Here is a 24,411-nt window from a genome sequence, read left to right as displayed (position 1 = left end):
CTAATTCCAGGCTAAGCCCGAAGGCATTTGTGCGAGATACTAATTTCGGGCTAAGCCCGAAGGCATTTGTGCGAGTTACTAAATCCGGGTTAAGTCCCGAAGGTATTTGTGCGAGTTACTATAACCTGGCTATGTCTCGAAGGAATTTGAACGAGGAGCTATATCCGGTTAAATTCCGAAGGTACGTGATTTGGGAATGAATGATCTTGCTGTAAAAATTTCAGTTAATACTCTAGAAACATCCCAACATTGAGGTATGTTTTGTATGTGCTTGAATTTAGTTGAGCCCTTACAAATAAGTATTCGCTCAGTTGATAAACGAGCTACCGGCCTTTGGCTAAGTTGATCTTTTGTGTATGTACATAAGGGTTGGTAATGTGAAGCAAGTATGATATCGAAAGTTTGTGCATATGAAATTATCCGTTTAGCTATATGAATGCTATACTTTTGTTGTGCTGGAATTCCTTGCTCAAAACTTACTAAGCATAAATTGCTTACTCCGTTTCATTGCTCCTCTGTTTTATAGATTTGGTTCTCCAGCTATCGGACTCGGGATCTTGAAGTCAAAGTCGCCCACACTATCAAAGCCCCCCTTTTGGTACAATTTTGGTTGAACTTCGAAATGGCATGTATAGGACTACCCGTTTGTTGTGGGTCGTAGACCCTTTGGACTTGTATAATTTTGGATAGCCATACGAAAATGGCTTATATGTGTTTGAGTATAATGTTATAATCATTTGGTGTGGATATGCTTGACAAGGATTGGCCATGGGAATGGTTAATCACTATCATAAATTGTGCTATTTATGCAAAAAGGGCTAGTTGAATCATGGAAACCATGAAATAGGTAAAGTCTACCTTAAAGGCAGATGCTGACAGCAGCAGTGATGTAGATTTGGAAAATCACTAAAAATAGTAGGAATGGAATTAAATAGTGAATAAATTATTTAAACGAACCTTGATGAATCTATTTTCATAGGAAGGTAACGAAACAATCATACGGACAGTATGTTAAGAGATATTCAGGTTCTTGTGAGACACGGCCAGAACGGTTTCTGGATTCCCTGTTCCAACTTTGGAAATTCATTATAAATTAACCAGAGATAATTAGAAGTCACGCCATATATGTATAGATTCCTCTCTGAGTTTAGTTTCTATAGAAACAAACGGCATCAGTATTGAAGCTCTGTGCATGGAGATATCCAAGTCGTATTGCGCAAAGGTCAGTGTAGTCGATCCCTGTAACATGGGAGACTTTGACTAATAAACTGTACTAATTGGCCCAACCAAAAATTCTAGAAAAAATATGTAGATGGGAATATGAGTCTAGTTTCAGGGAAAAATCACGAAACTGATTTTCAAGTTTTGAAACTCAAGATATGATTTTTAAAGTGACTAGTACGCAGATTGGCAGTGTCTGGGAAATATTTTTTTATAAGGGGTTTAAAGTCTGTTAACACCTCGTGTTCGACTCCGGTGTCGGTCTCGGGTTCGGAGTGTTACATACAACCAATTGGTTTTGCACATTCAAGTAATGGGACAAGTTCCCAAACTTTATTGTCTTGCATAGACTTATACTCTTCTTTCATGGCATCAATCCACTTTTGAGAATTAGAACTTTTCAGGGCCTGACAAAAGTTTACTAGATCATCTTCCATCATTCCATTATCATCCTCATGTTTTTGGAGAAATACAACATAATCCTTTGGAATAGCATTTCTCCTTTCTCTTGTAGACCTCTTTAATGGCACTTGTTCTTGAGATTGTTGAGTTTTTTCTTCTAGAAAAATTACCTAATCTTGAATGGGGAGTTGTTCAACATTATCTTGTTGAGATTCTGGATTCACTTCTTGATCAGTGATAGGTATGAGAACCTAAACATCGTCAAAACTGATAGCAGGAGCTGAGTTAGAATCTAATTCCTCCTCAAAGCAATGTCGCTAACCTTATTTCTCCCCCCAAACTTAACATCCTCAGAAAATGTTGCAATTCTCATATCAAAAATATTCCTTATTATGGGATCATAAAACTTATAGGCCCTAGATTGCTCAAAATAACCAATAAAGTAGCTATTCATTGTTTTCGAGTCCAATTTCTTTTTATGTGGCCTATAAGGCCTTGCCTCAACTAGACTTCCCCAAATGTGAAAGTGCTTTAAACTAGGCTTTTGACTTGTCCAAAGCTTATAAGGTGTTTTTGCAAATGCTTTATTAGGTACTCTATTCAGAATGTAAGTTGTTGTCTTTAATTCTTCTCCCCAAAGGGACTTAGGTAAGGTTGAATGAGCAATCATGCTCCTTACCATATCCTTAAGAGTTTTGTTTCATCTTTCAGTTACAACATTCATACTAGGTGATCCTGGCATTGTGTACTGTGGGACAATACTGCATTCCTCTAGGAATTTCGCAAATGGTCCTAGACATTGTTCACCTAACTCATCATATTTACCATAGTACTCACCACCACGATCAAATTAGACATTTTTAATCCTTTTGTTGAGTTGATTCTCAACTTCAGTTTTATAAGCTTTGAACAGGTCCAGAGACTGAGATTTCTTATGAATGAGATATAGGTACCCGTAACGTGAGTAATCGTCTATGAATGTTGTGAAATATTGTTGACCATTCCAGGATATCGTAGGGAATGACCCAAAAATATCTATATGCATTAATTCTAAGACGTTTGAAGATATGTTGGCACCCAATCTCTAGGTTTTGGTCTATTTTCCATTAATGCAATCGACACAGACATCAAAGTCTATGAAGTGAAGGGACTCTAAAATACCATTAGACACAAGCGTTCAACTCTAACTTTTGAGATATGACCTAAGCGCTTATACCATAATGATGTTGAATTTTCCTTATTTAATTTGTGTTTAGTACCACGTGATTCCACATGAAAAGTTTCATTAGAGGATGCAACTGTTTCTAGCAAATAAAGGTTGTCATAAGTATTTAAATAACTAGGTCCAACAACATTCGAATTTAAAGACAAACTAAATTGATTATTTCTAAATGAATAATGATATCAAAATTTGTCCAATGAAGAAACATAAACTAAATTTCGTGTAAATGATGATACAATAAAAGTGTCGTTTAAATACAAATAAAAACCAGTTCCTAATAACAACCTAAAATGCCCAATTGCTTCCACTTCTACCGATTTTCCATTGCCCACGAAGATGTGTCTTTCACCATCACTTAGCTTTCAGTAGCTCAGGCAACCCTGCATAGAAACACTTATGTGAGTAGTAGCACCAAAATCAATCCACCAATAGTTTCTATGTATTTAAGCTAGATTAACCTAAGAACAAACCAAATTAAGAATTATACCTTTCTTTGCATGCCATGCATGATATTTGGCACATTATTTATTCGTGTGTCCAGACTTGTTACAAAAGAAACAACTCTCTGTAGCTTGTTGTTGTTTCTTTTGAGTTGAACCCTTAGAAACTTCATTCTAATATTTTATTTTCTTGCCCTTGCATTTAGAGTCATTGGCCAAATGAGCACTTTCAGACTTATCACGCTTCAACCTTTCTTCCTCTTGCACATAATGAGAAATGAGTTCATTTAGGGTCCATTTCTCCTTTTGGCAGTTGCAACTAATTTTAAATTGATTAAATTGTGCAGGAAGCAATACCAAAACCATAAGAAGAAGTAATTCCTCAAAAAGCTCAACCTTAAGTGCCTTATGTCAACATGGAACATCTCCTTAATGTACTCCCTTACGTTTTCGTGACATTTATACTTCATAGACATAAAAGAAGTCAGAAGTGATGTCATCTCAACCTTATCATCTTTAGCAGAACGTTTCTCAATTTCATCAAGGAAACCCTTGGCCTGAGTAATCTCTTCAAATTCTGTGCCCCTAAAGGCTTCTGAAATGTTGTGTTTCATGATTATTAGACTTATAAAATTTGAACGACACCACCTCTCAAAATTCCTTTTAACATCAGGGGTGTTTTCTACAGTGAGAGGTGCAGGTTGTTCTTCCCTTAGTGTAAGGTCTATGTCCATACAGCTAAGCACTATAAGTAAGTATCTTTTCATTCCTTAAAATAGTCCCATTAAGCATGGGTATAGAATTTATATTAGCAGATATTGTGGCAGCAGAAGATGATCTAGCTGAATATAGAACAAAATAAATATGAACAAGTTCACATCAATATTTGTAAGTAAACAATAAATTCAAGATAATGGCTAATCTCATCTCAAGATACCAAATACAACATTAATATCAAGTCTTTGGACAGTAATATTAATAGTAAGCGATACTCTTGTTGTAGCAATCAAACATTAATAATAAATTATGTCAAATAATTAATTATCTTTGGACCAACTTCTTGCTCACGTAAAGTACCTTATAATTGTCACACATTTATCACCACAGATGTCATTTAAATTCTATCATATATTAAGTTACCTTTGGGTCAATTAATAAACGCATAAATCATAAAAATATATGATCATCTTAATATTTAAATAAACTAATCTACGCAAAAGATGTCACTTTGGTGGGATTTTATTTCATCTAATCTATTTAAAATATTAGACATCCTTAATTAAAACCCAAAGTCAAAATCTAAATTTAATTATTTCAAAATACTTCTCTTAATCTCATCTTTTAATCAAATTAAAAGATGATCATATATATATATATGTATTTATATAATTTTCCAAAACAACATACATCATATCTTTAACTATTGAAACTCATAAATCGTACACTCAATCAATAGAATTTAATATAGAAACGCAATTCATACATTGAACCAATCAAAACATGCATATATATATAATTGAAACATATATATGAATTAAGCATGCATCTCATACATTGACTCAACCAAAAAATTCTAAAGAAAAAAAAAAGAAAAACAAGATTTCAAAGTGAAATCACGTGATTTAGTAAATAGTAATTGTATGAAGAAAAAGAAAATGCATGATTAATATATATAAATATATTCATATTTCTACATTAGCATGCTAACTTCAACTTAAGAGAACTTAAAACATTTGATATATAAACAAACCTTCAACATCTAAACTTAAGATCTGTGCAATTTCTATTTCTAAACCCTAAAACCTGAATCCAAGCAAATTATCAAAGATAAAAAAAATTAAAAAACCTTAAAACTTTAATTTTATTCAAAATCTCAAAGATTCAATATATATTTGAAATGTTAAACCTATGAAATTTCATGAATTAATCAATCACAAAAAGGAAAGAAACTTAATCCATTCCGAATTATTCGCCATGACAAGGCTCAGATGTCATTTGTTAGAATCGTTAAAATCTTGATACAAAACTTAATAAAACAGGATCTATCATATAAAATCATCAAGAATAAATCATGAATAAACTAGAGGAGGAAGCATACCTGAATCCAACAATTCCTTGAAATTTTTTTGGATCTTACGGATTTGATCTTCCAAATTAACATACAAGAAATTCAGAGAAAATTTGTTGTCTCTTTTCTAAAGATGAGAGATTAGAAAAGTTACCTTTTGCGTAATTTGGGGACTATAACCCTAATATATAACTTTTGCACATTAACCTTAATTTCTATCCAGCCCATCATTAATTAAAAATTAGTTACTATAGTATCTACACATATTTAACCTATACTTTATTTAATAATTAAAACCCAATAAACCTTAACCAAATTAGATCAATTTTAATTTGGGCTAACCTATTATGATAGTAAATAATAACATATAATTACCCTTATTATACGTGTGATGTACATATTTTCCAACACCCAATAGCCCCTCCAGAAGTCAATTGTCCCACTATTTCTATGTTTCACAAAATCCCATTCTTAACATTTTCCCAAATGCTATTGATACCCTTCCATAATCACGAGGTAATATTAGTTCCAAGGGAATTAACCAAATAACACTCCCATTTATACTTCAATAGTAAAACTTGTTAGTAATGCAAACTGGAATCCTACATTGGTTAGAATTAAGCTTCTAAAATGGTTTATTTATAGAATTTCTCTTTTTCTCATTGAGTAATTGGGGTTAAGGGTCCAGCACACGCGTGTTGTCATCGTTGCCCACCAAGGTCGATGCGTGTCCATGTTAACACGTGTGTTTAATTTTGGAGAAATATTTTTCTTTTTAATATTTAAATAAATATTTGTTTGAAAATCTGGTCAATCTTCTATTGCTAAAAATATGTCTTTCAGTTGTTGAAAAATCTACGGGAAAAACTGGTCAGTTGCGAAAATTGACCATGTTCTTTTTATTATTTTTCCCTTCGACAAATAGTATAAATAGCAGGCCTTTCCTCATTTTTTATACGGCAAGAAAAATAGAAAACATTCTTCTTCTTTCCTCTATTTTCCTCTTTATTTCGTCCTTGTTTTAAATTTCTTTTCATGATTATTTTTCCCAATTTTTTGCCCAAGTCCTCTATTCTATTTTTCGATTGATTTTTTGATTCCCTTGAGAAGAGCAATTCCACTTGTTGTTTCACCTTCTTTATTTACGTGTACAAAAATAGAAGTATTGTGTTAACTTTAGGGGGTAACATCCACTACTCGATTACACCTATCAAGACGAATTTGTTTCTAAGATAATCGTTCTTCCACGACACAATTATTATTATTTATTTATTTATGCTAAATTTATTCTTCGTAACAGTGCTAACGAGTTTATTTTTCAATAGTATTTATCCAATAATTCAGAAGCAACTTTTATACCGTTTGTTAAACATGTTTGTCCTAATGAACAAGTTCATTGCTGACCTCTCCAAGCTTGAGCCTCTCATCGCAACCAACTATTGTCACTAGTGTAATGGCTCATTTTTCAATTGTTTCAAGGCCACAATTTTGAAGAGTGAGTTCATAAACTTTATTCTTTAATAGTTACGAGTCAAGTACTGTGTTATAGTGAATTTTGATTTGAAAATTTTTCATAATTGGTCTGTTAATTAAAGTACAAGTGGTTTGGCCCTATAGTTAGTGGTTTTGAAAAATGAGTTATCGAGACCTTGTTTCTATAAATCGAGCTCGTAAATATTTTTATTAAATATTTACAGAGTTTTTATATAGGTGGACTGAAGTTTGGTCAGAAAATTTTACTGATTTGATAGTTAATTTAGGTACAATGACTAAATCATAAAAATCGTAAATGTTAATTGCTTTAGATTTTTATTAGCTTACATGCTTAATTAATAATTGTTTAAGGTCTAATGTGGAAATTTACCACCTGTTGAATGTCGGTGGATGGTGAATGCTTGTTATTTATTAATTTACATGTTCTTTTAATGTTAAATTAAAATAAATGGTTATGTATAATATTATAAAACATTTAAAAAAAAGGTAAAGGGATTATCATCTTTCTATTTCCCCCTTCACCACCGATTCTTCATGGAAGAGACAACTTAAGCTTCGACCAAGCTTCCAAGCTTTGCATGGTATGTAATTCTAGTTTGTTTTTCATAACTTTTATGTTTTTGTGATCGTTGCAACTAGGTTTAACTAACCCATATCGCTGATTTCAAAACTATTAAAGATTTTAAAACTTGTGATTGATGAGTCTTAGATGTTTTTGATAGAAATTGGTAGATTTTAAAAATTGTTTCGATTTTAGAGACTAAATTGAATAAAATGTAAAAGTTCAAGGAAACTATGTAAAATAAAATTAAAAGTTTATAGGCATGAATTTGAGTGTTCTTATGATATTAGTGTTGATATTGTAAATCTTAACTATTATATAGATCAAGTTGTTAAGTTAGGTGAAAAAGGGAAAATTATCGAATAGACCCTGGTATCTAAAGCGTTATCGTTTTATCAAGTAAGTTCATACAGTATAAATAAGTTTAAATTATTGTTGAATTATGTTTTAAATGTGTAATTGTGTTTATTGAAAGCTTGAATTTGGTTATGAAATAGTATACAAATTAAGAATTGAACCTAATTGAAATGGATTGTTGTAAATGGTATGATTTGAGATTAAATTCTAATGAAATTAGAAAAAGTCTCATATACAAGGTTATGAGTTTTCCCTAGGTTCTGAGGTCTTGTATATGTTGCAGACTCGAGAATACAGGAATAGGTTCTAAGCTCCTACATGTGTTGCAAACTTGAGAATCCATGTTTAGGTTCCAAGCTCCTGCATATGTTGCATACTCGAGAATATAAGCCCTGGCCAGGAAAATGATTCTTGTAGGTTCAACCCTAATGGGTGACCATATAACACCCCGAATTTGGGCCTAGAAGTATTGGGCCTTGAGTGGGGGTCCGTAAGGAGGTTGTATATAGGTATTTAATTATGGAATGAAATGAAACAATTAAATGTTTGCTTTAGTGGTTAATGGCTTTGAGAAGTGTTGGAGAAATCTTGGGTTCAAACTTGGGCTTCAGCAAAAATTTTGGTATTAAGAGAAAAAAAACCTGGATGCTTGGATGAGGGCTTTTAAATTATTGTGTTAAATAAATGAACAAGGAAGCTTGTAGTCTAGTGGTTGTGGTGTCATTAAGGTTGTATGGGAGCCTGGGTTCAAGCCTTGGCTCTTGCAATTTATTTTGGTTTTTTTAAGGGAACCTGGACTTTGGCCTTTAGACCTTATAATTAACTGGGGATAAAATATGACACAAAAAGCCTTGTGGCTTAGTGGCAAGTAGTGAGTGGAGCATCTGAGGGGAGGCATGGGTTCGAATCCCATGGCAAGCCAGGAGCATTTATTTTGCTAACAGGGGGCGGCAAGAGTTGGTGGTGAATTTAAACTCTGATGTTGGAGGGATCCCACATCGGGAAGCTAACAAAAGAGTGGATGCGAAGCTGGCTTTAAATAGAGGAACCATGAGAAGAGTAAAGGTACCTTTCTTGGCTGATCCCTTTCGCTGTATGGCGTGCTCGTTTGGGTTGGGCATCAGCTAAGAGTGCTTGGAGCGTGGATTAACTCTAGTCTCCTATCAGGTGTGTATTTCTCACTACTCTAGCTGTAGGATGGCTACTTTGGGCCGCGATGGGCCGAAGGGGGCTATGTGGGCCCAATGGGCCTACGGGCCCAATTGGATAAGTTGTTTGATTGTGTAGTAAATATTGGACTAGGCTAGATGAATCTCATATTTGTGGCTAGATTTGGGCTAAAAGGGCCACACGAGCGTGTGGGCCCATTTGGGCTGAGAATGGGCTTTAGGGCCATTCGTATTGTTATCCCTGTTTAGAATACTTTAGTTTACCAAATTACAGAAATGCCCTCGACTTGTAAAATTACCAAAGTACCCTCGATTTATAGAATTACTGTTTTACCCTTGATTTACAGAATTACTATTTTACCCTCGATTGTGAAATTACCGTTTTACCCTCAATTGTGAAATTACTGAAATACCTCTATAGGGTAGAATTACCAAAATACCCTTAGTTTGTAAAATTACCAAAATACCACTGGTTTGTGAAATTACCGAAATACCCTCACTTTGTAAAATTACCAAAATACCCCTGATTTACAAAATTACAAAAATACCCTTGACTTTCTAAAAATTATGGAAATACCAATGGTTTACAAAATCACTGAAATACCCTTGGTTTGTAGATTTACCAAAACAACCTTGTAGGATGAAATGACTAAAATACCCCTATTAGGTAAAAAGACCGTAAAGCCCTTGTAGCGTAAAGTGACTGTAAAGCCCCTGTAGGGTAAAGTGACCGTAATACCCCTGTATGTTAAAATGACGAATATGCCCTTATGTTCCGTATGACTGATGTGCTTAGGATTTACATATATTGATATTGGATTAGTTAAGTTTGAGTGACAGGTGGTGGTTATCGTAGGCGATTGATTTTGGAAACGTTTCAACTTTAACCCGTAACAGGTGTGTACTAACCCTTATAGTAGCTTAGATTAATATCTGCTGAAAAGCTGAAATGCTAAAAATACCGGCATTTCGAGAACTTGTAATGTTGCGTGTGGGTATAGATGTGATAAATACGATAAGATCAGTGTTTGGATCGATGGAACAGGTAAGAACTCAATTTTGTGCACGATGGTAAGTTGGGCCTCAATGGGCAGGAATTGGGCCTAATGGGCTTTTGGGCCCATTTGGGTAAAATTGATAGAAAATGGAATTTGGAAAAGTTGCATGTTAACACGGTTAGTATTGTTGTAAAATTTGGATTAAGCAGGCTTAGTGGGCTAAATCAGCATTCAAAAGCCCGAATTTGATAAAGTGGGTTAAAGATCATTGTTTAAACACTCGGAAATATTGATAATTGTAATGAACATGGAAAACCCTGATATTTGGTAAAATTACGAAAATACCCTTATAATGTGAAAAATGACTGTTCTGCCCTTGTGGGCAAGTGACTGACTTGGACTGTGTGGTTGACGGATTTGATTGTGAATATATGTTGGTGATATGAATGACTTGACTGTGATTGTTTAATTCAAATATGGGCATGACATTCTGCATACATGACATGTTGTATTGGGTTGGGTTTTTATATGATGGAGGAAGTGCAAAATGACTTATGCCCCAGTTTACCGAAAAGGGCTTATGCCCCAGTTTATTGAAAAGGGCTTATACCCCAGTTTACTGAAAAGGGCTTATGCCCCAGTTTATGGAAAAAGGGCTTATGCCCTAGTTTACTGAAAAGGGCTTATGCCCAGTTTATTGAAAAGGGCTTTGCCTCAGTTTACCAAAAAGGGCTTTGCCCCAGTTATTAAAGAGGCTAGGCCTCCAGATATATGATAAAGCAGCTATGCTGCCAGTGGTGTGTTGGTTGGGTGGGTTGAGTTATTCCCCACATGGTATGTTGGTTGGTACGGGTGGAGAGTAGCGGATGGTGGGTTGAGTAGTCTCCCCAAATGGGCTTGCATACATTCATTGGTATTTCATGTGATACTGAAATGGGCTTGCATACATCCATTGACATTACATGTGAGATTGAAATGGGCCTAAGGGCCATATTATTTACAGTAAAGGCTTAGGCCCAATGATATGATTTATGAAAAGGCTTCGGCCTAGTGATATGATTTATGAAAAGGCTTCGGCCCAGTAACCGTTAAACGAAAGGCTTCGGCCCAGTATATGTCAAGACTAAATAGGGCTTTGGCCCAGATTATACTGATGCTGTGTTTCCACTGTTTGTTTTTTATTGGGATTACATACTGATTTTTCGTAAACTCACCCCGTTTCTAACTGTGCAGGTAATCCCTAAGCTTAGATAGTTTGAAGCTGCGAGGGACTCGGAGATGGCCACACTACTGTTTCTGTTTCTTTTAATTGCAATAAGTAGCCGATTTCTTTCTTTATAATTTTTATCTTATTAATATTATTGTTTGGTTTTGGGTTGTAATAAGGCCATTTTAATTATTTTTCTGGGATTATTTTATTTTTAATAACTTTAATCTGTTTGTTAATAAATGGGCTAGACTTAGGACGTGTTTTCAAAATGATAATTGTTTTCAAAATAACACCACGCCACGATTATCCGATTTATCAAAGATTTCAACTTAAATAAATTACAACTCGATTTAACCAAGTGTGGCAATGGTTGTGGGCATGTCTAGGATTGGATCCATTAGAAGAGCTTGGTACTTAAGTAGCCTTCATGGATCACCTCCTCTGTTACGGATTCCTACCTGGTGCCCAGCTTCCATTCACTTTATTAACTTAGCAAAGACTATCTTTTAAAACACTAAGAAGGACGTTGAAAGAGGCATGGGTTTTCTTAAAAACTTCAATGTGACACGTCGGATCCGGCCATAACATCTAGGTCGGGTTTGGGGTGTTACAGACCAGGCACTATTACTTTCACATGTGTACAGAGTTCTTTTACAAAGTTTTATCGGGTAATATCATGAATAAAAAGGGTGATTTTATGCCATTGATTGTTGTCTAAGTTATGCATATGAGTTGAATCTAATGTATAAGTTGGTTTGAAATTAAAATGAAAACATTTGAGGTGTATATGTGATTGAGCTCAGAATCTTATAAGTTAATGTTGTTGTTTAAATCTTGAAAGGTATATTTGTATTAAATAATGGATGTTTATGGTAAGAGTAGATGTTACAAATTGAATGGTGCATGTCAGCAATGTGATAAATTAGAAAATGAATTCATTATATATGTAACACCCCTTACCTGTGTTTGACGCGGGAACAGGGTACGAGGCATTACCAGACTTAACAATACACATAGACGAAAACTGGGCCATAAAATTTCATTTAATTCAAAACTTTTCGAACACATGCATAACAAACAAAGCTAACTATATCATCACATCAAAACATAGGACATGGCACGATTAATTAAACTTATAAACCATAATGGATAAGGACCACATCTCGTGATTTTATACGATAACTCAATGCAGACTGATATGTATGGTCAAAATCATAATAAAAATACATATCACAAACCAACTTCCTATACATGCCACTCACTTGATATTTCTAATATTTGAATTAATTTTCCCAAAAATGATAGTTTGAGAGTGTGATTTTGCCTCCGACGATCTCCAACCCTGAGCTGACCTACCAATACTAAAGAAATAGAGAGGATGGGTAAGCTTTACGCTTAGTAAGTTCATATGAAAATAATAAGCAAATTCTACCATGCTTTTCAAGATAAAACACTATAATTTTACAATTACACATATTCAGGACAGGCTGTTTTCTAGAGTCCCGGTGTAAAAATATCTCAAGTTAAAAAACTCGAAATCCAATTCCGTAAATTTTCTATGAAACTAGACTCATATTTCTACTTACTAATTTTTTTCTAGAATTTTTTGGTCGGGCCATTTAGTACAGTTTATTAGTTAAATTCTCCCCTGTTTCAGGGTATGACTACTCTGACCCCTATGCACTACGAACCGAATTTATCCCTGTACAGAATTCTAACGACCATGAAGTTTGTTTCCCTTAAAATTAGATTCAATAAAGAATCCATGCATGTCAGGTATGACTCTCAATAATGTTTTTACAATTTATGGTGAATGTCTAAAGTCAGAACAGGGGATCTCGAATTCATTCAGACCCTATTTCACAAAAATTCAAATATCACACAATATAGAATTCTCTTGCTTCCTCTGTTTCTTTCATGTGAAAATAGACTCATTAAGCTTTATTTTCATAATTTTTTTTAAATTTAATTCAACTTACACAGTTTTTGGTGAATTTTCAAAGTCATGCACTGCTGCTGTATAATACTATTTTACTACTAAAATTCACTTTTACACAATTTCACTTAATCCATTCTATTTTAACGAGGTTCGCTCAAATATTGAGCATATTGCTCATAAATTAAAATAAACATATACTTGCACTTGTTCATCACATAATCACTTTCACATGTATTTTCATTTAATCGATTTCCCGTTAAACTCATCGGAATAATAACAGATACACAATTGCCTGCACATTTTCCCATTTCCACACTTGTAGCCAAAGCTATCTGGTACGTACAGTAGCCTGCACTTAGTACTACACATGCGACCAACAGTCTGGTACACATAGTAGCCTGCACTTAGTACTACACACGTGACCTCACCATCTAATACACGTAGTAGCCTGCACTTAATACTACACACGTGATCATAGTTTTCGGGTACGCATAGTAGCCTGCACTTAGTACTACACATGCGACCTCACAATAGATCATTCGTATCATTTTTATTTCGAAGGTTCAATCGGGAAATTCCTCACTTTTCAACATTTTACTAAATTGTCCGTAATCAATTTAAATTCATAATTTACATCAAATAACCATTTGATAGGCAGCCACATTTCATATGATATCAAAATATAATAACATAAAAAGAATCGATAGATTATTTATGTACGAATTTACTCGAAGTGTCAATCTCACTATCCATAGTACCAATTCTCCATTCATAGTATAATAAGACACAACTCAAATATTAAATCAGCTTTTAAGAATTTACATAACATATATCACATATTTCATATATCACTTGTCATGTATCTTCATTTTCTTGCATTTCGTGTAACATTCTTTCATGCCATATTTCCACATCATAAACACCATTCCATCAACTTTTCCAATATATTAAATCATAAAAAATATGCAATAATAGTAAGAAATATAATTCAAACATAACATTGCATTATTATTATCATACGAACTTACCTCGATCCAGAAACAGCAATTTACCATTTTAGTTCATAACCTTGTATTTTCCCGATTTAAGCTCGAATCTCGATTTCCTTCATCTATAATATCACATTTAGCCTAATAATTAGTCAAACTATCCATACGGGTCCAAAAATCATATTTTTAAAAATTTTCATTTTGACCCCTAAACTTTTGCATATTTGCACTTTTGCCCCAAGGTTCGGAAATTAAACTTCATCCTATTTTCTTGTGTTTTATGACATGATGATCATTTTTCCCTTCTATGGAAACATCAAATTCTCACTCTAACATGTACTTATGACTATTAGGTATTTTTACCGATTAAGCCCTTTTGCTCGTTTTCACTTAAAACCAAGTAGCACAAGTTGTCTAACATAATTTAATACCTCATATTCTATCATTAAACACCAAAATACACAAATTTCACCTATGGGTATTTTCCAAATATGAACCCTAGGTTGAATTATTGCTAGCATAAGCTAAATCAAGTTACCGGGATTCCAAAAACGTAAAAATCATTAAAAACGAGGCTAGAACGGACTTACAATCGAGATTGGAAGCTTGGAAACCATATCCATGGAGTATACCTTGGTATACACGTCCACGGTGAAGAAGATGAGCAAAATTGGCTTTTAATTTTGTATTTTAATTCATTTTACCCCTAAATGACCAAAATGCCCTTACTACTAAACTTTCCAAAAATTCCATTCATGTCCAATATTTGTCCATAAACTTTGAAAATGGTAAAATTTTATTTAAGACCTCTTAATTAATATTTCAACGCAATTTAATACTAGAAACTTCTAGAATACAAGTTTTGCAACTTATTCAATTTAGTCCCTAACTTCAAATTAAGCACTTTATGCATAGAATTTCTTCACGAAATTTTCACACAATCATGAAATCATATCATAGACCTCAAAATAATCATAAAATAATTATTTCTATCTCAGATTTGTGGTCACGAAACCACTACTCCGATTAAGCCCTAATTCGGGATATTACAATATATATTGGGTTGAGTTTGGAAATTTACCATTTGAAGCTATATATATGTGGATTTTGCTTAAAGCCTTATATATTTGATGTTTATTTGAATACTAAAATAGGTGAGATTGTTTCACAATTGAATCGTGTTTTTCATAAGTGGTTAAGGTAAGGTAAATTTTTATATTGTATGAACTTACTAATTATTTTATAATACTTACCATGTTACAACTTTATTGTAGATTGTGGACATCCAGAACATACTAATTTGATCAGCAAGAAGAACACACTTTTCGTCTTCCAATTCGGTAGATTTTGACGTTTTGAGTTTGGTTATTTGTAGCATGTACATAGGTTGGATTAACTTATGTAAAGTAGTTGAACTTTGGTATAGTAGCTTTTTTATATAAGCTTATGTTTGTGGTTTGATATTTGAAGTATGATAATTGCCAAGGTTGGTGTTTAGCATGAAAATATGCATATGATTTAAATGGTGGCGTGAACTGGAAAAGTTTGAATGATGTTATGCATATGAATTAGTAAGTGCTAGTGTTTTTGGCATTGTTGAGTTTGAATATATAAGCATGTGCAAATGGTAGCTTAAGTGAATGCTAAATGGCATTGACAAATGTGAATGAAAACCTTAAAATTGTGATATGTATATGACCTAACTTGTGGTATAAAATGGTTGAGTGATTTGGTTGAAATGGTTAAAAGTTTTAGTTTGAATTGTATTTCACTTGATTTTACTGAATTGTAGAGCCATATTAGTTGTAAGTTTAAATGATTATATGAATTGGTGTTTTGGCTTTTGATAAAACGTAATCTATACATATTTTTATCCCATGCTTAGCACATTTATGGATGATTTCTCCTTAGATTTGGTGAATTCGATGCTCCTAACTCTTTAATTTCATGTTTTATACTTAGGTGAGCATAGGAGAGTAAAAAAAGCGAGAAACTGGCTGAAAACGGAGAAAATGGACCCACATGGGAAATCAACACGGCCTGGCCTTCCACACACAGGTAAGCCACACAGCCGTGTCCATTTGGCAGGATCGAAGCACAACTTACACAGGTAGACTACACGCCCATACTTATTTAACTGCCTTGACCACGGGCTGGAGCAATCGCACACGGGCGTCTCCCTGTCGAGCCGAAGTATAGTCCTATTCGGAAAAGGCCACTTTTGAGGGCTCTTAGGCATTCAAAAGCCTATTTTAACACCTGATGAGGCACTTAGAAGGGACACACGGAGTAGGAGGCAAGGAATTACTCAAGGGAAGCCGATTGATCCATCTCAGAAGCCGGATTCATTGTCAAGACTGAAGATCTCCCTTCAATTTCCATTCAAGGGTTTTGGGTTTTCTTTATGTTTTGTTATCTTTATTCTTTTGAGATGTTTTCTTTCATAATTATGAACTAAACCCCTTAAATACCTAAGGGGAATGAAACCTAAGATAGATCTTGTTATCATTATCTGAATTGTATGATAAATATTTGACTTGTTCTTAATTATGTATTCTTAATTCTTGTTTTAATATTCCAGGATATTGATTCAAGTTAATGCTCTTATTCAGAAGATGAAAAGTCCCTATCTAAGAGTAAATTTTTCGTAATTAAGCAGAGTTGCTTGCATGCCTAGAGATACGGTGACAAGATTTTGAGGGATTAGGGTGAAACCTAATAAGAGAGTCCATAGATCGAGTTAATGCAACACTAGGTGTTAATTAGAAAGAGATTTCAATTAATCAACCTAGGGTTAGACGTTATTAGTCTCGAAAGAGATAATAATATAACTTAGGGATTTCTATGGATCAAGTCAAACGAATAAATCATCTGATTCAAAGTCAAATAACAAGTGAAGTCTAGGTGGATTTTTCCTTGGGTATTGTCTTAATCAATCGAGTTTTCTCAAAAGCTTTTCCCCAATTTTCTCTCTGTGCATCCTTAGTTTGGTTAATTAGTTTAGATAAACAAACCCCTTAATTTTTAGGCTAGATAATAAAAAGGAAGTAATTACTAGTACTCTTGGTTCCTTTGGGTTCGACAATCCGGTCTTGCTAAAGCTATACTACTGTTTGATAGGTACACTTTCCTTCATTGTGATAATAGTTAGTTTCAAGAACGATTAATTATAAATTTTTAAAACCTGTCGCGAATATCAGGTATCAAGTTTTTGGCTCTGTTGCCGGGAACTAAGATATTAGGAACACTCGATTTTTATTACTTTAGCCATTTTACTTTATTTGCAATTTAAATTTTTATTTTCTTTTTGAATTTTTCTTTTATTCGTTCCTGGCAGGTTTTTATAGCGTATGACTTGAAGAAACCGTCGGGACCATTACTGTTTGATAGTGAGATCGATCACACAGTTCGCAAAAACTGAAGAGAAATAAGGTGAAGCTTACAATACACAGAAGAAGAGGAAGAGGATGAAACTTCAACCACAACCTAGGATGTAACACCCCTAACCCGTATCCTCGCCGAAACAGGGTTACAGAGTGTTACCAGTACATACAAAACATTTACAGATTAATCGAAACATTACTATTCACTTTTTGAGATCATATATATATATATAACGACCTTTATTTGGGCCCTCGAAGCCCAACATGAAGGTTAAAATCAAGTTGGAGCTCAACTAATTTCTCATAAAATTTTTCGCTTAATTTTTTTTTAATTTTACTTGTGAACAGTACCCACACGCCCGTGTGATTAGGCTGTGTGGATTCCACACGCCCGTCTGGCTTGGGACATGCCCGTGTCCCTTGTCCATGGAGCTTTTTGTTTATGAAATCATCATCAATTTAGGGGCACACGGCCACATCACACGCCCGTGTCCTAAAGTCGTGTTCCATATACGGCTGAGACACACGACCGTGTCTCTGCCTGTGTGGTCAATATCTAAGCTATTTTCCAAGCCTTGGTCAACCTTAATCTCTTACACACTTATACAAAATCAAAAGCATATAACATGGTATTCATTTAATGATTAAACATTCTCAATTAAACTAAAAACATAGCATTTGTATGTCATCATACATGTGTCTCTCATACTCATTTTACCTTGTCTATTATGGTACCACTTATATTTTTATACCATGATTATCATCTTACCAAATATTTTCAGCTTAATCATCAAGCATTCATATTTAAAGCTAGATCATATCTTTATAAAATACCACATTTCAGATGCACGGAATAAAATACTTGCCTCAGACATTTCAATCCAACTTCATACCCAACAAGCATCATATTGAAACTAGTCATATATATACATGTCATGATATGTATCATTCTCATACTGTTTTCTTATAAACATATATCATTTGTTTTCCTCCTCCTCCTCTCCATTCCACATCCTTAACGTATATAACATTCTTGTAAGTACAATTTCACAATTTACTTATTAATGCTCACATCAAGCTGTTCACACGAGTCATAATCACTCAATTATTTAAAATTCAAGCTACAGAGCTTCAAATTAAGATCCGTAAATTTTCCCTGAAATTAGACTCACATATCATTCCACCATAAAATTTTCAGAATTTTTTGGTTCAGCCAATTGGTACAGTTTATTCATTTAAGTTTCCCTTGTTTCACTATCTGATAGCTCTGACCTCTCTTCACTAAAAATTAATTATATCACAGTACAGAACTCAGATAATGTTCTAATTGATTTATATTGAAAATAGACTCATTAAGGATTCTAAGCATATAAATTTAAGCCTCTAATTAAGTTTCTCCAATTTTTGGTGATTTTCCAAATTTAAAACAAGGGAACCCGAATTCATTCTAACATTGTCTCACAAAATTCATTATATCTCATAATTTACAATTCAATTGCTTACACCGTTTCTTTTATAATAAGCTAGACTCAATAAGCTTTAATTTCATATATTATTCATTCTCTAATTCGATTTTTACAGTTTATGGTGATTTTTCAAATTCAACCTACTGCTTCTGTCCAAAACTGTTTTAGTTCAAGATCTTTATTACCATTTTTCCTCTACATTTCACAGGTCATACAATTCAGTCCTTACTCAATTAGCCCATCTATTAAGCTAATTTTTCTCAATTAACATTTTATTCCATCATTCTAAACTATTACACAACCTTTGAGAATCATAATTTTAACAATAAACCCTAATTCACAACTTTTCCACAATTAGGTCCTAAAATCAATTTCTATTGAAATTACTTGATAAAATCATCAAACAACAAAATAAAAGCTTCAAATTCATTTTATTTCATCATAAACAGCTAACACTTATCATTGATAGCTTTTAATTTTGTTCATAAAATCAAAAACTAATGAATTAAACAGTTGGACCTAATTGTAAAAGTCACAAAAATATAAAAATCTCAAAGAAAAGGGCAAGAATTGAACTCACAGATGTCAAAGTATCAAAAACCAGCAGCTTTCAGACTTCCCATGGCATTTTTGCTAAAGAAAAATGATGATATCTCTAGATTTTTCAAATTTGTCTTGTTTTATATGTTTAATTTGCAAAATTTCCCATTTTGCCCTTTTTTTTTGCTGATTTTCTTGCCCAACCGTCCAGCCCATACAATTTGGGTCCAATTGCCTTTTAAATCCCTCCTTTTTAATCACTTAAACTATTTAATCACAATTTAATAAATTTTACACTATTTTCAATTTAGTCCTTTTTAATTAATTGACTAACCAAACATTAAAATTTTCTAACGAAACTTTAATACTAACTTAATAACACTCCATAAATATTTATAAAAATATTTATGGCTCAGTTTATGAATCCGAGGTCTCGATACCTCATTTTCAACCCAATTTACCTGATTAATTCTTTTAAAATCGTAAAATTACTAATTAAAAATAATTCTTTTAAGTTCGCGCTTGGCCTATAATTATTATTTGTTAAAATTTTTAAACTTACTAGTCGGATTTAGTGATCTCGAATCACTGTTTCCGACACCACTGAAAAATTTGGCTGTTACATAGGAGATGGCTGAAAACCAAGAAAATTCGCTACCTGCTGCAATTACCACTGATCCAGTAAATCAGAATCCTACTCCGCGTGCTATGTATGATTATGCTAAACCTTCTTTAACAGGAAATGAATCGAGCATAGTTAGGCCTGTTGTTGCTGTGAATAATTTTGAACTGAAACCTAACACCATTCAAATGATCCAACAGTTTGTTCAGTTTGATAGTTTGCAGGACGAAGACCCAAACACTCATTTGGTGAATTTCTTAGAATTTTACGACACTTTTAAAATCAATGGCATTTCTGATGATGCCATTCGCCTTCGGTTATTCCCTTTTTCATTGAGGAACAAAGCTAAACAGTGGTTGAACTCATTACCACGAGGGTCAATCACTACTTGGGAACAAATAACTGAAAAGTTTTTATTAAAATATTTTTCGCCAGCTAAAACGACTAAATTACATAATGATATCTCTTCTTTTGTGTAGATGGATTTAGAAACACTCTACGATGCATGGCAGAGATATAAGGACCTTTTGCGAAGATGCCCTCACCTTGGGTTACCACTCTGGCTACAGGCTCAAACGTTTCACAATGGCATGAATCCTTCACTAGACAGATGATTGACGCAGCTGCTGGTGGAACTATCAATAATAAGACACCTAAGGATGCTTATGAATTTATAGAAGAGATGTCACTAAATAATTATCAGTGACAAGTCATAAGGAGAAAGCCAACGAAAATAGCCGGTGTTTTTAACGTCAATTTGGTCACCATGCTCTCTAATTAGGTAGAACTTTTGAATAGAAAAATTGACGGTTTTCTTGGTTCTTCACAGGTTCACCCAGTAATGCAGTACGAAGCAAGTGGAGGTGGATCAAGCAATTCAGAACACCCACCCTATGGCCACAACATGGAGAACGAGCAGTTAAATTACATGGGTAATAATCATCGATCTCAAAATAATCCTTATAGTAATACTTACAATGCAGGTTGGAGGAACCACCCAAATTTCTCATGGGGAGGCCAAGGGAATCAGAGACCACCACCTCCAAGCTTCCAACAACCACCCTACCAACAAGAGAAAAAGCCGAACCTTGAGGAGATGCTAACAAAATTCATCTCAGTGTCAGAAACTTGTTTTCAGAATACCGAGATAGCACTTAAGAATCAACAAGCGTCGATCCAAGAGCTCGAAACACAGATAGGACAGCTCACCAAATTAATATCTGAACCCAACCCAAAAGAACACGTAAAAGCAGTTACACTAAGGAGTGGGAAAGTGTTAGCTGAATCTGAAAAGAAGCCACCACAAGAAGAAGACAAAAAGGAGGTCGAACCCGAAAACAATGACAATCTAATGCCAAAAGAATATAAACCACCAATCCAATACCCAAAAAAGTTGAAGAAAGACCGCATGGATGCACAATTTGGTAAATTTCTTGAACTTTTTAAACAACTGCATATTAACTTACCTTTTGTTAAAACTATATAGCAGATGCCTACATATGCAAAATTTTTAAAGGAGCTTCTAACAAACAAAAGGAAGTTTGGAGACTTATCTACAGTGGAACTTAATGAGGAGTGCTCAGCCATATTCCAAAATAAACTGCCAACCAAAATGAAAGTCCCGGGAAGTTTTACTATTCCCTGTTTAATTGGTAGTTTGAATGTTGATAATGCACTAGCTGATTTAGGTGTCAGCATTAATTTGATGCCATATTAAATCTTTAAACAACTTGGTCTTGGGGAACCTAAACCCCACTAGGATGAGTATTCCATGTTAAATATCCTAGGGGAATTATAGAAGACGTACTTGTAAAAGTAGATAAATTTATATTCCCTGTTGATTTTGTTGTGCTTGACATGGATGAAGATGTTAAGGTGCCTTTAATCTTAGGTTGGCCATTTTTAGCCACTGCTAGGGCTGTAATTGATGTGGGTGATGGTAAATTGGTGCTTAGAGTAGGTGACGAAGAGATTATTTTTAAAATTTATGATACCATGAGATTTTCTAGGGAATAGGATGACTCATGTTATTTTATCGACTCTATTGATCATGCTACTCAAGATTCTTTTCAGGAAATCGTACACAAGGACACGATGGAACTGTGTCTGACCCAAGGAGAGGGGGTGGATGATGATTCTGAGATAGGAACCGAACTAAACTCCAATGAAACTTCCCCAAACCTAGCAGAATATGAGGGAATTAAGGTAAAAGATGAACTTAAGCAAAAACCCTCTATTGAAGAACCTCTCAAATTGGAACTTAAGCAATGGTCGAATCACTTGGAATATGCATTCCTTGGAAATAATTCTACATTACCGGTAATTATTGCATCCAACTTGCAACCCAACGAGAAAGAGAAATTACTTCAAGTATTAAGAGAGCATAAAAGGGCCATAACTTGGAAAAATTCTGACATTAAAGGGATTAGCCCTTCTTTTTGCACCCACAAAATTTTAATGGAAGATGAATATAAACCATGCGTACAAGCCCAAAGACGACTGAACCCCAACATGAAGGAAGTTGTTAAAGTTGAGGTAACTAAACTCCTAGATGCTGGAATTATTTATCCTATTTTTGACAGTTCTTAAGTGAGTCCAGTGTAGGTTGTTCCTAAGAAAGGAGGCATGATTGTTATAGCAAATTAGAAGAATGAATTAATCCCAACAAGGATAGTCACAGGTTGGAGAGTGTGCATTGATTATAGGAAGCTAAATGATGCCACGAGAAAAGATCACTTCCCCCTTCCATTCATTGACCAAATGTTGGAAAGATTAACAGGAAACATTTACTACTGCTTTTTAGATGGACTCTCTGGCTATTTCTAAATCCCAATAGCTCCTGAAGATTAAGAAAATATGACATTTACATGTCCATACGGTACGTTTGCTTATCGTAGAATGCCTTTTGGATTATGTAATGCTCCTGCTACTTTTCAGCGCTGTATGATAGCCATTTTTGACGAACTCGTAGAAGACGTCATTGAGGTATTTATGGATGATTTCTCAGTTTTCGGTAACTCTTTCCATTTTTGCCTCAAAAACTTAAAACGAGTGTTAATAAGATGTGAAGAAACAAACCTTGTGCTTAACTGGGAAAAATGTCATTTTATGGTTCAAGAAGGTATTGTGTTAGGACATAAAATTTCTAGTAGAGGGATTGAGGTTGATAAATCTAAAATTGAAACCATTAAAAAACTACCTCCCCCTAATTCGATTAAGGCTATTAGAAGTTTTTTAGGACATACTAGGTTTTATAGAAGATTTATTAAAAACTTTTTCTAAAATAGCTAAGCCTTTGACTAAATTACTAGAAAAAGATATGCCTTTTAATTTTGATCAGGAGTGTTTAGAAGCATTTAATACTTTAAAGGATAAACTGACTAAAGCTCTGATTATAATTGCACCTGATTGGAATTCACCTTTTGAACTAATGTGCGATGCAAGTGATTTTGTAGTAGGTGCAGTTTTGAGACAGCGAAGAGATAAACATTTTCAACCTATCTATTATGCTAGCAGAACTTTAACAGCCGCACAAGAAAACTACACCACCATCATTAGGATATGCATTACAAGGAAAGAAGCATTGAAAATCTTGGAACATTGCCACTCAGGATCGACTGAAGGACATTATAGTGGAAATAAGACCGCAAATAAAGTCCTTGAATCAGGTTTTTATTGGCCCACTCTATTCAAAGATGACAACAGGTATGTTACATCTTGTGACAAATGTCAAAAGACAGGTAATATATCCAAACGTGATGAAATGCCTCAACATATATGCTCTCATGTGAAATATTTTGCGTTTGGGGTATCGACTTTATAGGTCCATTCCCTAGTTCATTCGGGAATAAATACATCTTAGTAGTTGTTGATTATATGTCCAAATGGGTTGAAGCCCAAGCTTTACTTACTAATGATGCTAGAGTAGTAGTACAATTCCTTAAGAAACTTTTCTCTCGATTTGGTACACCTAGAGCAATTATCAGGGATAGGGGTACTCATTTTTGTAATGCCCAATTTGACAAGACCCTTAAGAAATACGGATTAAACAGGAAGGATTGGGCGATGAAAGTAGATGATGCTTTATGGGCTTATAGAACTGCTTTTAAGACTCCCATAGGAACATCACCTTACAGACTTGTTTATGGGAAAAGTTATCATCTACCGTTTGAGTTAGAACAGGTTGATGCAGTTGAACGAGTTAGATGAGTGGTGAGCCAATGCATATGAAAATTCGGGCCTATACAAAGAAGCGACGAAGCGCCACCTGACACCCGTTTGAAGCAACGAAGGCAATTTGAAGCTGGAGATCTTGTCCTGTTATATAAC

At 34.2% G+C, this 24,411-nt stretch overlaps 1 non-coding gene across 1 annotated transcript; it reads right to left on the bottom strand.

Annotated features, from left to right (window-relative positions):
• Positions 1–20,529: 20,529 nt before the first annotated feature.
• Positions 20,530–20,635, bottom strand: LOC121203899 (small nucleolar RNA R71). Its single transcript, XR_005898831.1, has one exon. It is a non-coding gene; the product is annotated as a small nucleolar RNA R71 (small nucleolar RNA).
• Positions 20,636–24,411: the final 3,776 nt, after the last annotated feature.

Source organism: Gossypium hirsutum, chromosome A07, assembly GCF_007990345.1.
Source record: "Gossypium hirsutum isolate 1008001.06 chromosome A07, Gossypium_hirsutum_v2.1, whole genome shotgun sequence".
Lineage (NCBI taxonomy): Eukaryota > Viridiplantae > Streptophyta > Magnoliopsida > Malvales > Malvaceae > Gossypium > Gossypium hirsutum.
This window is presented reverse-complemented; position numbering and strand designations above follow the sequence as displayed.